The 19,091-nt window shown below is 46.7% G+C and overlaps 1 protein-coding gene across 6 annotated transcripts in view; it reads left to right on the top strand.

Moving 5' to 3' along the window:
• TMEM63B (transmembrane protein 63B) overlaps positions 1-19,091 on the top strand; it is a 417,772-nt gene that overhangs the window by 191,834 nt on the left and 206,847 nt on the right. The window lies entirely within an intron of this gene.

Below are 19,091 nucleotides of genomic sequence, written 5' to 3'. Positions count from 1 at the left end.
TCCTGTATGTCAGTTGGTGAGGTGTTGGTGAATACTGTAAAGCCTGTTAGTTTCTGGGTGTGCATTCCAACTATGGGACCATGGGACTGTGCTTCCAGGTCCTGTATGTCAGTTGGTGAGGTGTTGGTGAATACTGTAAAGCCTGTTAGTTTCTGGGTGTGCATTCCAACTATGGGACCATGGGACTGTGCTTCCAGGTCCTGTATGTAAGTTGGTGAGGTGTTGGTGAATACTGTAAGCCTGTTAGTTTGTGGGTGTGCATTCCAACTATGGGACCATGGGACTGTGCTTCCAGGTCCTGTATGTCAGTTGGTGAGGTGTTGGTGAATACTGTAAGCCTGTTAGTTTGTGGGTGTGCATTCCAACTATGGGACCATGGGACTGTGCTTCCAGGTCCTGTATGTCAGTTGGTGAATACTGTAAAGCCTGTTAGTTTGTGGGTGTGCATTCCAACTATGGGACCATGGGACTGTGCTTCTAGGTCCTGTATGTCAGTTGGTGAGGTGTTGGTGAGTACTGTAAAGCCTGTTAGTTTCTGGGTGTGCATTCCAACTATGGGACCATGGGACTGTGCTTCCAGGTCCTGTATGTAAGTTGGTGAGGTGTTGGTGAATACTGTAAAGCCTGTTAGTTTGTGGGTGTGCATTCCAACTATGGGACCATGGGACTGTGCTTCCAGGTCCTTTATGTAAGTTATCAAAGTGGGAGCCCTGCTAGAATCCAAACCTCAACATGTATGTGCCGTAACATGATCAGAGAGAACTCGAACGCTGTGACGATTTGTCACCTCACTGCATGGCACTAGATGAGAGAGTTGATTTTTTATGGGACAAGTAGATTTCTAAAGCCTCCCACCCCTAGGACACGTGGATATTTTATACAATGCCACACCCCTTCGCCCAGGCCGAGCTGCCAGGGCCCGTCCCCTCAGTGGGATCACCAACCCCAGATGGGGGACTTCGCTGTCCCTCTCCGCTTGCTGCCTTTACGGTGCTCCTTCCCTCTCTTCACCTTTCTAGCGCCCTGACTCACTTCCGACACTTCAGCCCTCAGTGCCTTGAAGCCGTTTCAAGATGTTTTCCTCAGAAGTGAGGTACAAGCTTGAGTCACGTGGCACATCAAGCTTGTGACGCACATCTGGGCATAAACCTACGTAAGGAACCCTGTTGAGACTGCATCAAAAGAGATGTGGAAAGTTTAAAAGTCAGAGGGATTCATCTTATCAAAGCTCTAAATTACTCATTGAAGTTCTTATATAATCAGGGCTCCCGGTTTTATGGTATTTTTTTTAAAAACATTTCTGTCTAGATTTATCCATATTTATTTTTTGTACATCTTCTTATATTTATCCGTGTTTATTTTGTGTTTTGAGTAGAAATGGAGTCGTAAAATGGTCCATTTCCACATTTATTTAACGGATGAACGCGCACTCATACTTTGACGGCTGTCGCATTATAGCAAATTAAGCTGCCAAATACATCACCCCCACAGGTAAATATTACCTTTATACTCCATATATGCATTAACAGATGCCTGTAATATTCCTTATATATAATATATTACGTTGTAGGATGTTCGATTCAGAAATTAATTTCAACAACTGCACATCCTATATCCTTTTTTAGTTACTTTTTTTATTCTTTTTTCTTAAAATAGTTGTAGTTCAGCGATATATTATATTTTGTGGAACGTCGTTTCTTTATACTATAAACTATGCAGTTATCACTGCATATGATAAAAACTAGATCAACATTATCATACCGGAGGAACAAAAACCAAAGAGGCACCTAGGACCTGCACGGTGTGGATTGGGAGAGAACCCCCAATGACCACTCGGGTAATTACACAAGGATGATGAAATACTATTCACCCTGGGATGCCTGGTATCAACAAACATATAGTATTTTTAAGGAGTTTTTGTACTCCATAAGACTAATAATAATTGTGCTTTTCCAATCTCTGAATTTGACCCAGAGAAGCTACAGAACTACTTTCTTAGCACTGAGCATTATGCAGTGCACTGCAGCAGGTCACTGGAAGAATATAGCAAGTCCTTTCCAGTTTGTGGAAAAGCGCGTACTATAGGGAAGCGCGCCATTAGGACACGGAAACCCGGCCACGCCCTCGTGGCTCCTCATCGAGGGATTGGGCGTGACTAAGGCAAAAAGTACTTCCGGGGCAGCGACGTGACGTCACTTCCGGCCAGGGCAGCAGCCTTCATGCTCCGTTTCACCGATGCACAGGGCCTGAACATGGCATTTTTCCTGGGTGAAGGCTGGGGTGTTGCTTCCTTTGGTGGAGCAGGTGCAGTGGTACCGGGGCCCAGAGGGCTCACTGATCCCGGATTATTGCTGTATTTTATCATTCAAACAGAGGTCCATGGGCCCATTTCCTTCCTTGTACTAGGGCCCATGACATACTGGCTATACCACTGTGTATAGGGAGCGCTCCAAGAGGCAAACTTAGTTTTCTCTAGAGTAGTGGGAAGCAGTACTTGCCTGGGCATATCAGTTTTTTTAAGGATAGATGTAATTGCTTCTGCAGAGCCCAGCTGAGTTATATCTTCTCACTGTAGCACAAACACGTCCCCCAGGCCCCCTCACCTCCCCTCCAAACCCTCCCCCCCACCCCAGCCGTGGACATCAAAGGTTGTCCCAGAATACTCCTGCTGATCGGACACGTACTCCTGAGGTAGGAAATCTGTATCCTCAGGAAATGTCACTCCCTGCTCGGGAGGGGCCTACAGGGGGCACTGCGTTTTTAGAGGCTATAGGGGACCGGGTCTGGCGGTTCAGCTGGACTGTTCCTATTGGAGCAGGACCAAGGCTGATTTGCATATGGCTGGTTCCTGTCTGAGGTGGCATGGTGGGCAAAAACAACTGTCTGAGGGGCGACTTAGTGGCTGAGATTAATGTAAGCAATCCACTCATCATTTGAGGGTTACTCTCTTAGGACCAGACGCCATTATTGAACCAGGGGTAAGGGATTGAATGGGCCACACAATTATTGTGCTCGACTTGGTAACTGCATTTCTTCTCTTTGTATTAGCATGGGCTAGTCTGTACACGGTAACCAAAGAGGGGGATGTTTTCACTGAGGCGTGTCACACACTTGACATGAGCATGTTGACAGGAATCAGATGCCCTATTGATTGTCTATACTTTTAACCCTTCCTTACTTAGTGTGCAGCCACGTTACACAGTGGCTTGCTAGCATGATGTCTAAATGCACTCCGATTTCATTGCGATATGTGGGGTGCACAGCCCATTTGAATATGTTGGTTTTTGCACCTTTCTTTTAATTGGGCGGAGAATTTATTATTCTCACTTGGGTATTATTAATTGTTTTTTCCATGACTATGAGCCGCATTAGTGATCTGTGGCATTTGTTTTTGGTTTTTTAGCCCTGAGGAAGTCAGTGGTGAATATCAACCATGACGAAACGTGTATTGGCTTCTTCTGTGAATGGCTATTTCCATGGTTGCATCTGCCAAGACTGAATAAAAAGAGTAGTAGTATACTGCATATGGCGGGCGTCTCCTGTATTTAACTTTTATCTGATTTATCGGTGCCCAGGAAAATGTGTTTCCTATGAAATGTTCCTCATTAGAAGGAGATGGGGGCCGCCTTTCATTTCAAGCACTGATCTGATATGTATGCTGTTTGATAAATTGGGTACAACACGATAATTGCGCATTGACTCAACCATGCCGCCGTTCTATCATAAACAAAATAATGAAGTAAGACCATTACAAAGAGTGCCAGATTACACCACATAATTTGACTTTGCAGCATAATTTACTCAACCCTGCCTGATAATTTTGTCCTACCCTGCCGCATAATTCCAGTTGCAATGTGAATGAATACATTTTCTTCTATAGCGCACTGACAACCTAAGCGCTCCCATGAATATGGCAGGCAGAGAGAAGCGGGCGCAGGAAGCGTTTTGGTGAATTCGACACAATTTGGTAAAGTAGAGAACCTTGAAATGAAAGCTGTCTCTTCACGCCGAAGTTTGTAACTTTGCTGCTTCCTCTCAAGGACCCCAGTGCACCTTCCAAGGAAGCCTGTGTGTTTTAATTTGGAAGAGCCCACTTTTAATATTCAAATTCCCTAAACCAATTGTAATGCCAGAGTGCGCAATTGCCAGAACTTCTCCAGACGTACCTCTGTTTCAGCAGTAATGGTGGCTCTTTCGGTGCGGTTACCAGCGCCTTAACTAACCGCGATCTTCCAGACACCAGGTATGTATTGGTCCAACGCAGGTACAGAAGGCCCTGTTCCATGTTATGTGTCCAGAACACCCACACATAATGGGTCTCGAGTAAAAGAGGCGAGTGGTTTTCTGGAGGCTGGTGTGGTGAAAGCGTGTACATGGTGGTGCGTTAGCAATGGTGAACTGAGGCGGTTTGTAAATGTGCCACAGCGTCCGTGTGCACGAACGCTGTAATGCTCAGGGAACGTTTGATTTTGGGGTGGCACTCACATCCATGCCAACATTTTGGAAGACTAAAGTGGGAGATATAAAAAAAAAAAAGAATCGGGAGACTGTATTTCCCCCATTGACTTCTATTGAAGCCGAGGCCATTTCAAACGGGAGACTGTATCTCCCCCATTGACTTCTATTGAAGCCGAGGCCATTTCAAACGGGAGACTGTATCTCCCCCATTGACTTCTATTGAAGCCGAGGCCATTTCAAACGGGAGACTGTATCTCCCCCATTGACTTCTATTGAAGCCGAGGCCATTTCAAACAGGAGACTGTATCTCCCCCATTGACTTCTATTGAAGCCGAGGCCATTTCAAACGGGAGACTGTATCTCCCCCATTGACGTCTATTGAAGCCGAGGTCATTTCAAACGGGAGACTGTATCTCCCCCATTGACTTCTATTGATGCCGAGGCCATTTCAAACGGGAGACTGTATCTCCCCCATTGACTTCTATTGAAGCCGAGGCCATTTCAAACGGGAGACTGTATCTCCCCCATTGACTTCTATTGAAGCCGAGGTCATTTCAAACGGGAGACTGCCAAAAGAAAGTAATTTTTGGCTTAAAACATTGGGAGTCTCCCACCTGAATAGGGTCTATTGGCATGTAAGCGCTCATGGGGGAGAGCCCATACATGAAACATAAACTTGAAGGAAAGAAAGGGGGCAGCGTGGTGCAGGTTCAAATTCCCCAATTAATAAATGACTGCGTAGTTTGGGCCCGCCACGTGAACCCAACTATTCACCTGCAGGGAGCCCCCCTGTCCGTTCCCCAGTCTGAGCAGACTCAATGTGTTGGTAATGCGGATAGGACACGGGGGTTGTGTTAACTATAGCTTAAATAGCGCATAATCACCTGCAGGTCTCTTAGCGCCTGCAGAGAGCGCTCAGATATCCTCTACCATCCTCGATGAGCACCAAACAGATGTGTTAAACTGCGCCCAGAGCTTCCCTAAACAGAAAGGTTTTGAGGTGTTTCCTGAAGGGGAGGAGGACGGGTTCCTTATGGAGGTTCACAGGCAGTTTGTTCCAGAGTTGGGGAATTAGGACAGCGAAAGCTCTGCCCCCTTTAGATGCAGCCAAGCGTGAGCCAGGAAACCTGCCTCGGACGAGCGCAGTGTGCGTCCCGGTGCATAATTCCCCAGACGCTCCTTGATATAGCCAGGAGCCTGACCATATACGGCTTTGTGGGCAATGCAGAGGCCATTGAACTTTGCTCTCTGCTTGACCGGGAGCCAATGCAACTTATGCAACAGAGGGGTGGCATGAGCCCTTCTAGGGAGCCTAAAAATCAGCCTAGCTGCATCGTTCATGGTCGCTTGCTGATTAGTTTCTCAGGGAGGCCAATGTACAAGGCATTGCCATTGTCCAACCTGGATACAATCGTGGCCGACACAATCATCTGCAGAGTAGTGGGCGAGAGCAAATGGGCAAGTTTCCGCAGCTGTCGCATTAGGCCCAGGCAGGTACCGACCACAGAGGCAACTTGATTGGTCAAGGAGAGGTTGCCATTGATCCTGATACCCAGGCCCTTTTACGACAGGAGCTGGCGAAGGGGTAGTGCAGAGCTCTTGAGGCCAGAAAGGGTCATTCCACAGGTTCCCTTTAGAGGAGATTACAAGGACCTCTGAGTTATCCGGATTTACTTTTAGTGAATTGGCTGTCATCCAAGTCACAGTGTATTTAAGGATGTTTTGTACGTGAGTGTGGGCCTGCGGAGAGTTGTTGATCTGCAGAATCAGTTGGGTATCATCCTCATAATTGAAGTCTTCACAGTCCATACTGGCTAAGGCTGCCACCAGTGGCTGGAGATGCACATTAAAGAGGAGAGGAGATAAGGCTGAGCCCTGGGGGACCCCACAGGTAAGAGCACCACTATTTGAAGTCTGTTCACCCAGTTGGACCCTTTGGGACCGTCCTAGCAAAAAGGACTCGAGCCACTGGTGGGCCAGCCCACAGATGCCTAAAATAGCAATTCAAGACAGGAGTTGTGCATGATTGACCGTATCGAACGCCGCTGACAGATCTAACAGAATCAGGGCGCTCGCATCCTTGTTACCGGCCCGGACTCTGAGCTCATCAAGCACAGCCAACATCACCAGTTCAGTGCTATGATGAGCCCTAAAGCCGGCCTGCCTCCCTGGAGTAGGTGATGTTCCTCTATAAAAGATGAAGGTGTTGTGAGGACATGTTGCTCCAGTACTTTCGCTAGAAAGGGGAGCTGAGAGATGGGTCTACAGTTTTTAAAGTTGGCCACATCTGCCCCTGGCTTCTTCAACAAGGGAGTAACCCTGGCTTCCTTCATACTGGAGGGCAAGTAACCTGTCTCCTGGGAGTGGTTAAGTAGAGAGCAAAACTCTTTCTAGCCCAGGAATGGCCTTGCGAAAGATCCTTGGAGGGCAGGGATCTGCAGAGGAGCCAGATTTGACGCGGTTCATCGGGCATGAGAGGCGTGCTAGATCTAAGTTGGGGAAGACAGTGAGCTGCTCACCCGGGATATGGGGGGCTAGAGTCTGATTCGGGGCTATCTGATTTGTTGGAGTATTGTCTATCTCGGTGAGAATGTCTCTAACTTTCTGAAGAAAGTAATCCTGGAATTTGTTGCAGTCTGCCGTCTCAGGTGCCAGCTTTTTTTCTGACTTCTGGCTAAGCTCTTGGAGGATTCTGAACGTTTACCTTTGTTTGTTTGTCGCATCTGTGATTCTTGCCTCATAATATTCGGCCTTTCTGGCCATAATGGCCTTTTTGTATAGGATTAGCATGGCTTTATAACTAGCAAGCGCTGCTGGAAGGTATAGTTTACGCCATAGCCTCTTAGCTTGACAAAGGGTTGGCTTCCTTTTCCGCAGGTCCTCGTTAAACCAGGGGGCTCCCTTGCCCTTCTCTCCAATTCTTTCCTTTTGTGCCGTGCCGGTGCTATCTAATCAATGGCCCTACTTAAGTTACCAGTTAGGGCCTCGCTGGGCTGTTGGGGTCAGGCCGCCTGGGTCTTTCAGCTCCACTTTTCGACTCCTATGTCAGTGATACTCAAAGTACGGCCCTGGGCCGCATACGGCCCTCCTGACCTTTACATGCGGCCCTCCTGACCTTTACATGCAGCCCTCCTGACCTTTACATGCAGCCCTCCTGACCTTTACATGCGGACCCCTCCTGACCTTTACTTGCAGCCCTCCTGACCTTTACTTGCAGCCCTCCTGACCTTTACATGCGGACCCCCCCTGACCTTTACATGCGGACCCCCCTGACCTTTACATGCAGCCCTCCTGACCTTTACATGCGGACCCCTCCTGACCTTTACATGCGGACCCCTCCTGACCTTTACATGCGGACCCCTCCTGACCTTTACATGCGGACCCCTCCTGACCTTTACATGCGGACCCCTCCTGACCTTTACATGCGGCCCTCCTGACCTTTACATGCGGCCCTCCTGACCTTTACATGCGGCCCTCCTGACCTTTACATGCGGACCTTTGGTCAACAGCAGCACTGGCATGCTGTTTACTCAACTCGGCACTAACATTAAAAAGCATGTTAAATAAACGAGCAAGCATTTATTTAATGTTTAATTTAAGTTAAAGAAAAGGAAGTAACTAGGGTGTTCTGCTCAGCTTAAATTTAGAAACCCCTTCATTTTTACCGACATTTTGCAGCAAAAGTGTAAAAATACGATAGTCTGTTCAAAATTCAAAAAAATGCTTCATGGCCATTCAGAACCGTTTTACCTTAGAACACCAGATGATATCAGGGCACTGAAGTATTTTTATTCTTAAAGTGATAGTTTTCAAACATTAATTTACAAATGTTCATTCCCCCCTGCCTCCCCCCCCAACCACCACCCTGACAGCAAGAGGATTGTCTAGTGTACTAAGAGGCGGGTCAGTTGTTACGCGCACTCTTTGGGTTGCCGGGTTTATATTATGCACAAACAACATTACGATTTATGAAATCAAACACGGGAGCAGGATGTGTACAGCACCCATCCTGGAGTCATGTATTTCGAGATCCTTGAGGGAATGTGAAATGAAACCATTGCCAAGGATCACACAATTTAGTTAAGTGGATTAGTCCTAAACTTTTGTTTTCAGATTGTGCAATTTAGACACTAGATGTATATGCTTCGCTTCCCCAACCCCTACCTTACTGCTTATTCCCCCCCCCCCCCCCCCAATCTTCACTGTGCTGGCATCAGTGCGACCCTTCATCACAGATGAAACTTTGTGGCCTATGGGGAAATGTTTGTGAGTACCCATGTCCTATATATTGCCGATGCCATTGGATTTGCGTTATATGTAGCGCTTGATGGCAGAAAGTGTTAAAGCGCCTCACCAAGGTGTATTTACAGGTTAGAGGAAGCTGACTTTCTCACCGCTTTATGCAAGTAGTTACATGGCACCAGTTTCATTCAGGGTCCAACTTTTGAATGGGCAGGACGCTGTCACTGCCCGGAGGACCAGAGAACTGCATTGCCCAGAATTCTGAGTGTGAGCCCAGAAAGAGGGGCTCCTACGGAGAGGCGCTGCTAAAACGGGAGGTATCTCCCGCAGCGGGGGCCGCGTGCCCGGGGGCACAGCAGGCGAAGGGTGGGCCCGTCAGCGCCCGATCATGGCTGGGCCCCCACTCCTTGAATCACGAATAAATCATACGGGCAACTCCTTGGGGGATCGGGCTACAATGAATAAAAGAAAAGCGACGAGTAACTCAGTCCCGCCTCTTAGGAATGAATACTTTATAATGCGAGCAGGGAGGGGTTTAAACAAAGATCCAATTGGCCGAGAGGAGACTTTACATTCAGGGGGTCATTCAGGGGGGCTTATCGTGGTACCTAGTCCCATAAACATGGTCCCAACATGTGATAACACAAGTACTGCCCTTCCCAATTGTGCCCCCTGCATCAAGTAACTACAGCCTCCAATCAGCTGAGCCGGTGGTAAAGAGAAGGCGGGAAGATGTGCCTGTCAGATACACAGGGCGCACACACCGCGGGATGTGGTTCCAATCCTGGTTCTATTTTTCGGAAGAGATGTTGGTTGGTCGCCTGCGTGAGAGGTTTGGCACTCTTAAGTGCCCCCCTGACGCCATTAACAGAAAGGCTGGCTGGCAGAAGATATCCCTGGGTAGGTGAGATGCCCCAAGGGTACAGGTTCACAGAAACCTGCCAGCATTAGCTCCTCCGAGGCCGGCGGCAACAAAGAGAAACAAGGGGGGGGGGGCATGCGTGTGTAGTAAGTCCAATACCGATGGGTCCTTTTGCCTGTACCACCAGAGCCCGCAGGTAATCCCACCCACAAACGACCCTGATGGGTGGTAAACGCTGTGACTTACCTAATAGGAGGTCCGCCCTGCACCAACTACCCCAGGGCTCGAGTCCTAAAAAAAAGAAGTGCGGGGACTCACCATGTTGGGCACAATGGGTGCGACATCACCGCGTGTGACATCACAGGAAGTGACATCACCGCGTGTGACATCACAGGAAGTGACATCACCGCATATGACATCACGGGAAGTGCATCACGGTGCATGACCGTATGTGGCATCACAAGAAGTGATATCACAACCCATGACCTCGGAGGAAGTGACATCAGATCGTAAGGCCTCACATATGTTTAGCCGGTCTCTCATGTGTACGTTTGAGCGCATTACAATATGTAACAAATTATATTTTGCATTTGGGTTGTGCTAAAATATTGACGCATCCCTGACACAAAAACCCTGGCCTCAACTTGCACATTTCTGTTTTTTAAACCATGCCACAAAGAAACTGGCAACCAGGAGAGATGTGGCAGAAATTCTATTCTGCCTGACTGTTTGCAATGACTGTATTTTAAAATATCTCATGGGGTTAAGGCACCTGCTGCATTGATCTCTGTGCGCCCGCTGAAGCTCAGGGAACAATAATGATGGTAAAATAACTCTGGGGAAGCACACACGGTTCATGAATTGTAATCCTGATCTAGCACAGCCAGGTATGAAGGCCACGGGGCTCCCACACCCTGCAACTCTCACCGTCTTATGGAACACATCCTTTAGATTGATGTACGCACAGATGATTTATTGTCAATGTGTAATCTGCACATGTGATGTAAAGCGCTCTGACACCCTGCATTGGGGTACGTAGCGGCACTACTCATCCCAACGCAGGGTTTCAGGGCGCTTTACATCACACGCGCACCAATAACAATTGAAATACTGCTATTTAGTTTTTCTTTCTTTTATAGCGCTCTCGCACTACTGTAGTGCTAAGGCGCTATAAAAGAAAGAAAGCCAAATAGTTGCATTTACATTTTTGTGTAAAAACTGGGGCGACTGACACATCTGACATGCTTACACTGCATGCATATCTCTTACGTACAGGGACTGAACAAGGTCAAAAGCCTCTCTTAAGTACCTGTGAAGTGATGAGATGTGAGCCTTTGTATCCCCTCCATTGCATCTAGGTGGGAGGTTCCCGATAGCTCCCAGCCAGGATACCCCAACAAAAGAGGTCTCATGGCCCCTTAACTCCGGCTTTTGCTATGGGTGGAGCTAGAATCTTTTAAGCCCCTTCCCTGCCCGCACGTTGCTGCTCGGAATAAAAGCAGACATTGTGTCGGTGCCGAGGACAGTATCCCGGTGTCAGAAAATTATACCGGGAAGAGTTCCGCACATCGGGAGAAGTAGGAAAGGAACGTGGCACTCTTCTGAAAGCGAAAACACATGAGCTCCACACTGTGTGGAGGAGGGAACAAGAGGCACGGGGTTTTAGGAGCTAGCAGCCTCCTACTATGAATGTTTAACCACAAAAGAGCTGCTCCTAAAGTGATAACCACTACAAGGTTTGAGTTATATTGTGAGTGGGGACATCTCACAAAAAGTAACGGACTGCTCTCACACACCACCTGGTGTCATGCTTCATCGTTGACCAGTCCTCGCCCTCTAAAACCTTGGTTTGATAGAGGGCGGGCATACACCTGACGACAGGGATCAGTGACGGTGAGTGAGATTAAAAATCATTATAGTTAACTATAATGATTTTTTACCTCACTCACTCATACACGGGCCCCCACTTAGTGCAGAAGTTCATCCCTGTCGTCAGGTGTATGCCCGCCCTCTATCAAACCAAGGTTTTAGAGGGCGAGGACTGGTCAACGATGAAGCATGACACCAGGTGGTGTGTGAGAGCAGTCCGTCACTTTTTGTGAGATGCCCCCACTCACAATATAACTCATACCTTGTAGTGGTTATCACTTTAGGAGCAGCTCTTTTGTGGTTAAACTCTGCTGAAAGCGGCCAGGTTTGCATCAGGGTAGGCGGCGTCCACCCTCTGAAAATAGTGGGTACCCTCACCTTGAACCCCAAACATCCCACAATAAACCTTAGGCCAGACGCATGTTCTTACCTTAGCCAATGTTCCACCGTTAAAAGAGGGCGCAGGAGAAACACACATACAGAAGCTCACACGTTGACCATTAGGACTGTAAGCTGGGACACTGCTGGGTATGCAGCTAGGGTGCAGTATAGAATGTGGTCATCCTTCACGGAAAGCTATGATATAGTCACTGGAATTATGTGTCAACGGAGCGTCACATTATGCATCAGGGTTGAGTATATTATGCGTTAAGAAAAGGCAAATTGCCCGGCTCCTTTAGTTTCATTACTTCATTATTTTGTCATTTCTAAGACTCCGGGCTTTAGTTGTACCTCATTAGTAACAGTTTGACACCCAAATAGAGCAATAAGTTACAGAAAGGTGACCAGTCAACCTTTGCAAACGGGTTCCACTGCGCAGCAACACGTCACTGCATTTTAACTAACTTTTGAACTGTTTGAGCTAGAAACAATTTTTTTTGTTAAAAATTGCAGACTATGCGGCAGATGATGGATTAACCTACAATTATGCAAAAATTGCAGTGGCCGCACAATCACACAATTCCATAGGCCCTGGATATAGTGTTGTTACAAGAGACATGGGAAACATCGACTATCACGTGTAATAGCTACAGTTGTTAGGTCTCGCCTAAGCCAGCACGCATGCGCTGCTCTGCGAGACGTCTTGCAAGGGGGCTTCAAAATCTGACCACATGCTCGTGCGTGTGGTTTGTTTTTGGTCAGAGGCTATTGGCCTTTGCGTGCGTCTTTCTAAGAAAGACAGCACGCAATTGGGCAAAGGCGGGTGCATGTCCTGCCTTTGCTCTGCCCACGGCCTATTGCTGCGGTTACCCACACGGGTGACATCTGTTTTGAATTATCGTGCCCAGACGCGGGTGTGATAATTGAAAACAGATCGCTCGCTGTGGCGCGCGCGCACACCACTCGTGTGCTTGAATTTAAACAATTAGTCAGTGCTTGGTAGAGTTGCCGGTCATTCAAGCTCATTTTTATCCGACGCACATTCCCCCTGCAGCAGTCTCCGCTGTCATGCTGCTCTAATGACCACCCTTGCGTACACATACCTGACTGCCCTCTAATTTAGATATCACCCACAAAACGCTAATGCAGAGGTCTCCAGGGCCACTTAAATTCGGGCTTATCGACTAGCTCCCGTTTTACCACATTTTATCTTTTGTAGTCGAATCAAGTACAGCTGGGATCATCAATGGGTCACACATTTCTACATATTGCATAGAACTCAAGGAAAGATATTTTTTATTATTATTTGCACGTACCGATTTGTTTAAATGTACTTTAAAGAAGGTCGGTGATTAAAATAACGCGCCATTCCTTTGCGACGTCATATGCTTCTTAAAGATGCACATTCTACTATTTTTGTAACAAAATGTGGCGTTTCAAAGGAACAAACTAGAACATTTTAAGTTTTCCGTGCAATAGAAATTTCAAACTGTCAAGTGCAGTTTTTCACGTTCCTTTGCAGTATATTATTTAAGAATTGGGCTTCCTTTAAACTAAATGCACAAAGACCAGTTTCACCTATTTTTCAGTTTTTCCTTTGAACCACAAGTAAGATTCCGCTGTAATTAATATACGCAGTGCTCACAATGCGGTGATTTGAAATAAGTATACTCTTTACCTCTTGCTTTATACTTGCATAGTTGAACAATAATTACGGTTCAGTTCTAGTTATACACACCTTATTCTTTCTTTTCCTCCCATTAAAAAACACCTTAACACTTACCATAATGCATTCATATCCTCAATTCAACCACAAAAGAGAATTAATTAAGCCAACTATGAAAGAGCTCAGATCAGCAGTTCATTTTCTTCGTCAGCCGCTAGAGGGCGTGGACACTCTGAATTGTGTGCGAGTGAAAAATAATTGAAGGCATCACAGCTAAAATAATATATTTTAGAAAACATCACAGTAAGCAACAGATACTGAATGAGTAAGCAAGCGTGAAGAATAGGACAAGGTGAAAGGAAGATGCCATTGTGTCAGCAAAAAGGAGCCAGGCCGTCAGACACGATGGAAATGCTCACTTGGTACCTTGTACATGGCAGGATCACTCACTCCTTTGAGTAACTCATTCCCCCACACTGAGCGAAGGGTAGATGTAGCATGAAGAGCCCCGCCACTGCTCAAGATGTCAGGCTCTTTACTCGCTACAATTCTGGATAAGTATTACGGCCCACCACTTTTCAAAAATTACTAGCTGCGACTTCAAAACAAGCATTGGCATAGCCAATAGGACTCGCCTTTGGGACCTTATAAGTGTTTAGCCATGCAAAACTTGATGTTGTTGCACCAAGGATATTGTGATGGATAACTAAACACTTATAAGGTCCCGAAGGCGAGAAATATTGGCTATGCCAATGCTTGTTTTCTATTGCTGCGCAACCATCCTGTTCAGGGAGAGAAAATGGATGACTGTCAATTAAGTGAGATTATCTCTGAATTGTGCGGTTATTTCTGTCTTTGTCGCATACTTCAGGTTATGGTTCTTAAATGCAGAAATATTATTAAATGCTGCTTAATTTTTATAATAATGAATTTGATTCTATTCAAATATTGTTTACTAGAAATACCTATTCGAGGTCATAGACTCTGTAAAGAAGTGTCTAGGCGGGTGATGGATGTTTTGTGATAAAGCATACCGCTATGAGCGGATTTTGATGCGGTACTGATTCTGTTAGCACTTATTCCCAGGATGACAACACGGACAATGTGTTATGTAATACTCAACCATGTTCACAGCAGAGGGGTACTGAAATAGGCTTCTGGTTTTTGAGAGAAACCTCATATGCTGCACACAAACCTACAGTCTGATGATGGTTCCGGTGGGCCACTTCCTTTGGATAAGTGGGTGTTTCTCTGTCATAGATTATCTTTTTATTTCCAGATTCCTGATTAACTTTGCAACGCGCTGTGAAACGATCATCTTGTGTATAGGAGATCTTAATTCTTTTATACTATCTCTCGACCTCGCTATTGCGCACCAGGCACCCATTCCCGGCCTCATCATCTTATTGTGTCTCGAAACCAACAACTTATATCTGGTATGGAAATTACCAAATCAAGAACTTTTTTTGGAAGTGTTAATCAAGGACAATTATTGGGCCTTTGTTATTTGTCTTATACGCCAGGGAGACAGTGGAACCAAAATAGAGTATTTTATTGAGTTTCATAGGAAGGCGAGGGAATCGCTCTTGAAACCGGTTTCCAGCTCTGACCCCCAGAATCCTAAATGGTTGGACTCAGCCTGCTCCTTGGTAAATCGGAACTTGAGGATAGCCTTGGGTATTGAACCGAGAAATATTGGGCTCATAAGGAGATGTAGGATGCACTAGAAACACACCCTAATGAAGAGAAAAGGAAGCTAGAAAAGGAACCCTCAAGATAACTCTGGAAGATAGTGAAAAGAAAGACCACAAATCATTTTGGGTAAAAGTCTCCGGCAGTGGAAATACAGCGCCACTCGGTACCCATACAACAGCTGACAATTGGGTTACACGTTGTTCTAGTGTATACCGCCTAGGTAGCAGTGGGGCTCTGTATCCAGGAGGCTGATGGAGGCTCAAGAACTAGCCTGCGGTGTGATCTAGATGAGTCTGTGACCGCCGTTAGGCAATGCCCTCCTCATAAAGCCCAGGACCAGATGGGGTACCTAATGATATATTAAAGTGCAATGTGAGCATCTGGGCACCGTTATGAACCAATATTTTCAACCAGTGGAACAGTGCACCCCTACCAGCTTCATGGTCTTCCTCCGTAATTGTACCCGTTTTTAAGAAGATCATTCGATCCAACCCGAGATGCTATCGACCAATCGCTCTCAAGGATTCTACTGCCAGGGTGCTGGCAAGAGTGTCTTTTAGCGGGATCAGGGATTGGGCCAACGATGTGTATGTATTTTGTTTTTGTCAATGTGGGTTCAGGGAGGTGCCTAGGGACAGTGGAGCAGTGTTGGGACCTTGAATTGATTATTGGTAAACATGTCGTGGCTTTACACCACGATCTGTACCTGGGATTTATGGACCTGTCCAGCGCATTAGACCAACTGAATAGATTTAAAGTTGTGGTCAAAACTTACTGTGAAAGGCAAGATTAATGTTTTGGCTACCTTTCATCAAATTCTATCTGCTGGCGTCTTATTTGGACCAAATGGGAAATGCCCAGAACTATTTAACCTGGGTAGGGTCCATTAAGGGTGTAGCCCCAATTTTATTTATTCTCTATACCAATGACCTGCCAATATTTGACTTCCTGCAGACAAGATGTACGGATGTCCGGTGACTTATAGGTGCCGGCGCTGTTATATGCCGATGATGAAGTACTCCGGCAGAACCCGGAGCGTCCGCCTCCTTCCCCCCCCCCCCCCCCCTGTTCCGGTCCAAAGCCTCCGAGATCATCTGCGGCGTGCCCCAAGGATCCTCCCTCAGCATGGCCCCGCTCGCACACGTCGCCCGACAGCACGACCTCAACATCATCACCTACGCCGACGACACTCAACTGATCGGACCCCATCTGACCCCATCACCGCCAAAGCCAACCTCCACGAAGGAATGAAGGCCGTCGCTGACTGGATGAAGACCAGCCGTCTGAAGCTGAACTCGGACAAGACGGAGGTCCTCATCCTCGGCACCAACCCTTCAGCCTGGGACTCCTGGTGGCCGACGGCACTGGGAGCAGCCCCGACACCCACCGACCACGCACGCAACCTGGGAATCATCCTCGACTCAACACTCTCAATGACCAAGCAGGTCAACGCCGTCTCCTCCTCCTGCTTCAACACCCTCCGCATGCTCCGCAAGATCTACAGATGGATCCCGACAGACACAAGAAAGATAGTCACCCAGGCCCTCGTCAGCAGCAGACTCGACTACGGAAACGCTCTACGCGGGAGCCCCGACCAAGCTCATCAAACGACTACAACGCATCCAAAACACCTCGGCACGACTGATCCTTGATGTACCATGCCACGGCCACGTCACCCCCCACCTGAGGGACCTGCACTGGCTCCCCGTCAGCAAGAGGTTATCCTTCAAGCTCCTCATCCTCGCACACAAGGCACTCCACCAGACCGGCCCAGCCTATCTCAACAGACGGCTCTCCTTCTGCATTCCCAACTGCCAGCTACGCTACGCCGACCTCTCACTAGCCACCATCCTGCGCATCCGAAGAACAACCACCGGCGGGAGATCCTTCTCCCACCTCACCGCCAAGACATGGAACACCCTCCCACTGAGCCTACGACAGACCCAAGACCTGCTGACCTTCAGGAGGATGCTCAAGACCTGGCTGTTCGATCAGTAGCGGCCCCCCTCCCCCCAGCGCCTTGAGACCCTCCTGGGTATGTAGTGCGCTTAACAAATGACTGATTGATTGTTTGGTGTATCACATGCCAGAGAGTTTGTCACATTTACTCCAAGGTTTCTCAGGATTTATGAAGGACATGGACATATAAACTATGCTAAATCACACCTAATGGTTTGTGGCTCAAAGAAGTTTAGACTGAACCCCATATATGTTGACTCCAATATGTAATCCACGGTGGTAAGATTTCCATACCTGGGAATTAGATTTAGACATCTGGTCAATGGCATTCCAATATTCCTGCCAGGTGGTTGAAATTCATCCAATCAATTGGTGCGCTTTTTAATGTGCCTCCTATGATAGGAGGTGAACCGGTGGCTGTCTTTTTAGGTATTTATAAAAGGCAGTGCATTCCAGTGGCCACATGTGTTGCAGGTGTTTGGGGTTATGCCAACATTGATGGTGTCCAGATTGAAGAAAGCCGTCTCTGCAGAAGACTTCTATCACAAGTCTCTAGCTTCCCCCAGTTTGTCTGCCACGAGGACTGGGTCCCACTTATATTGAAGTCCTTATTAAGCATACACCACTATTACTATGGCCATCAATATGGAGTAATCCTCTTGCCTCGTTTAATCAGCAAGTGATTAGAGATTGCCTTAGATGTGATTGAGAGTTGAGCAAACCATGGCGATCTTGTGTTAAGAATCATTTCTGTCAATTGAGCAGGTCTGATCTTTTTACAAACCCTGATCGTCATGAAGTCTGATAAATCTTGGCTTAAGCAGGCATTTACGAATGTTAGGCGTCGCCAAGAGACCTCAGGGAAACCTCCAAGGCAACCAATAAGTAGTACTACTTTCACAGACTACCTTGGGCATAGATGCAAACGGGTATGGGGCAATTTTGACTGCACTTATCACTATGTTGGGTCATAAGTAATTAGAACTCTTAGGGAGCAAGGGATCTGAGGCTCAATACCCCTAAACCTCCTAGGATACAATATCCCACAAATATTACATCAACAACATGATCCAGCACTCCAATTAATAAAGTAAATAGTACATAATGCTTTGTGCAAAAAATTAGATTCATTCAACAGGTCTTGTTCCAAGTCTCTTTATTCAAAATACTTCTTAAAAACGACCATACCAAACGCGTTGCGTCCCAAAGGTCTTCTTCAGGGCAGAGGCGGTATGGTGAATCTTTTTCAACATTCACCAATGATACTTAAACCACTTTCATCTACTGGTTATCTATATGCGGTCCCTTTTCTTGGGTGAATGTCAGTAAGGCATTGTACAATCAAACACGTCACAAAAGGAGAGCATACAATTTCTGTGCTGGTTCCCAGTCTGTTTTAAAGTCATCTGTCCAAGTGCAGCATTAGGTGTTAGCCCATTGCGATTTGAAAAGGAACATCGAACGGCTCAGACCCCTATTTGCTGTATACCCCTCGCCAGTGGGAGAGATGTTTATTGCTGAGATTTAGAACAGATTCTGTTTTCATTTTTCTGTGCTTCACAGGGCTGTTGTGGGAGTGGTAGCCACACACCCTGCCCTTGTGTCCAAGTTTCACAGCAAACTTTAATACACTTTACGTTTTTTTGCACATTTTATGGACAGTATACTAGCCTGTTTTTATTACCTATTCTAAAATTGCACAATCTTCAGTTATGCAGACCTGTGCTTTTTTTTTTTTTACAGACTCTTAAGGATCAAAAAACATGTTTTGCTGTCTCTAGCCTTCTATAAAGTACTTTATGTTGCCCGTTAATCTATCTCCTTTTAACTTTTTATATCTGAATGTTTTTTTATTCATGTATTGCAGTAATGTAACCTGTGCTTTTATGATTAGGGGGCATATGTATCAAGCCCTTTTCCCGTTCGTAAACGGGCCGATTCTGAGAATCGGCCCGTTTG

This window comes from Triturus cristatus, chromosome 6 (assembly GCF_964204655.1).
Source record: "Triturus cristatus chromosome 6, aTriCri1.1, whole genome shotgun sequence".
Taxonomy (NCBI): Eukaryota; Metazoa; Chordata; class Amphibia; order Caudata; family Salamandridae; genus Triturus; species Triturus cristatus.
Note: the sequence above shows the minus strand (reverse complement) of the source record. Positions and strands in the feature narration are given on the sequence as shown.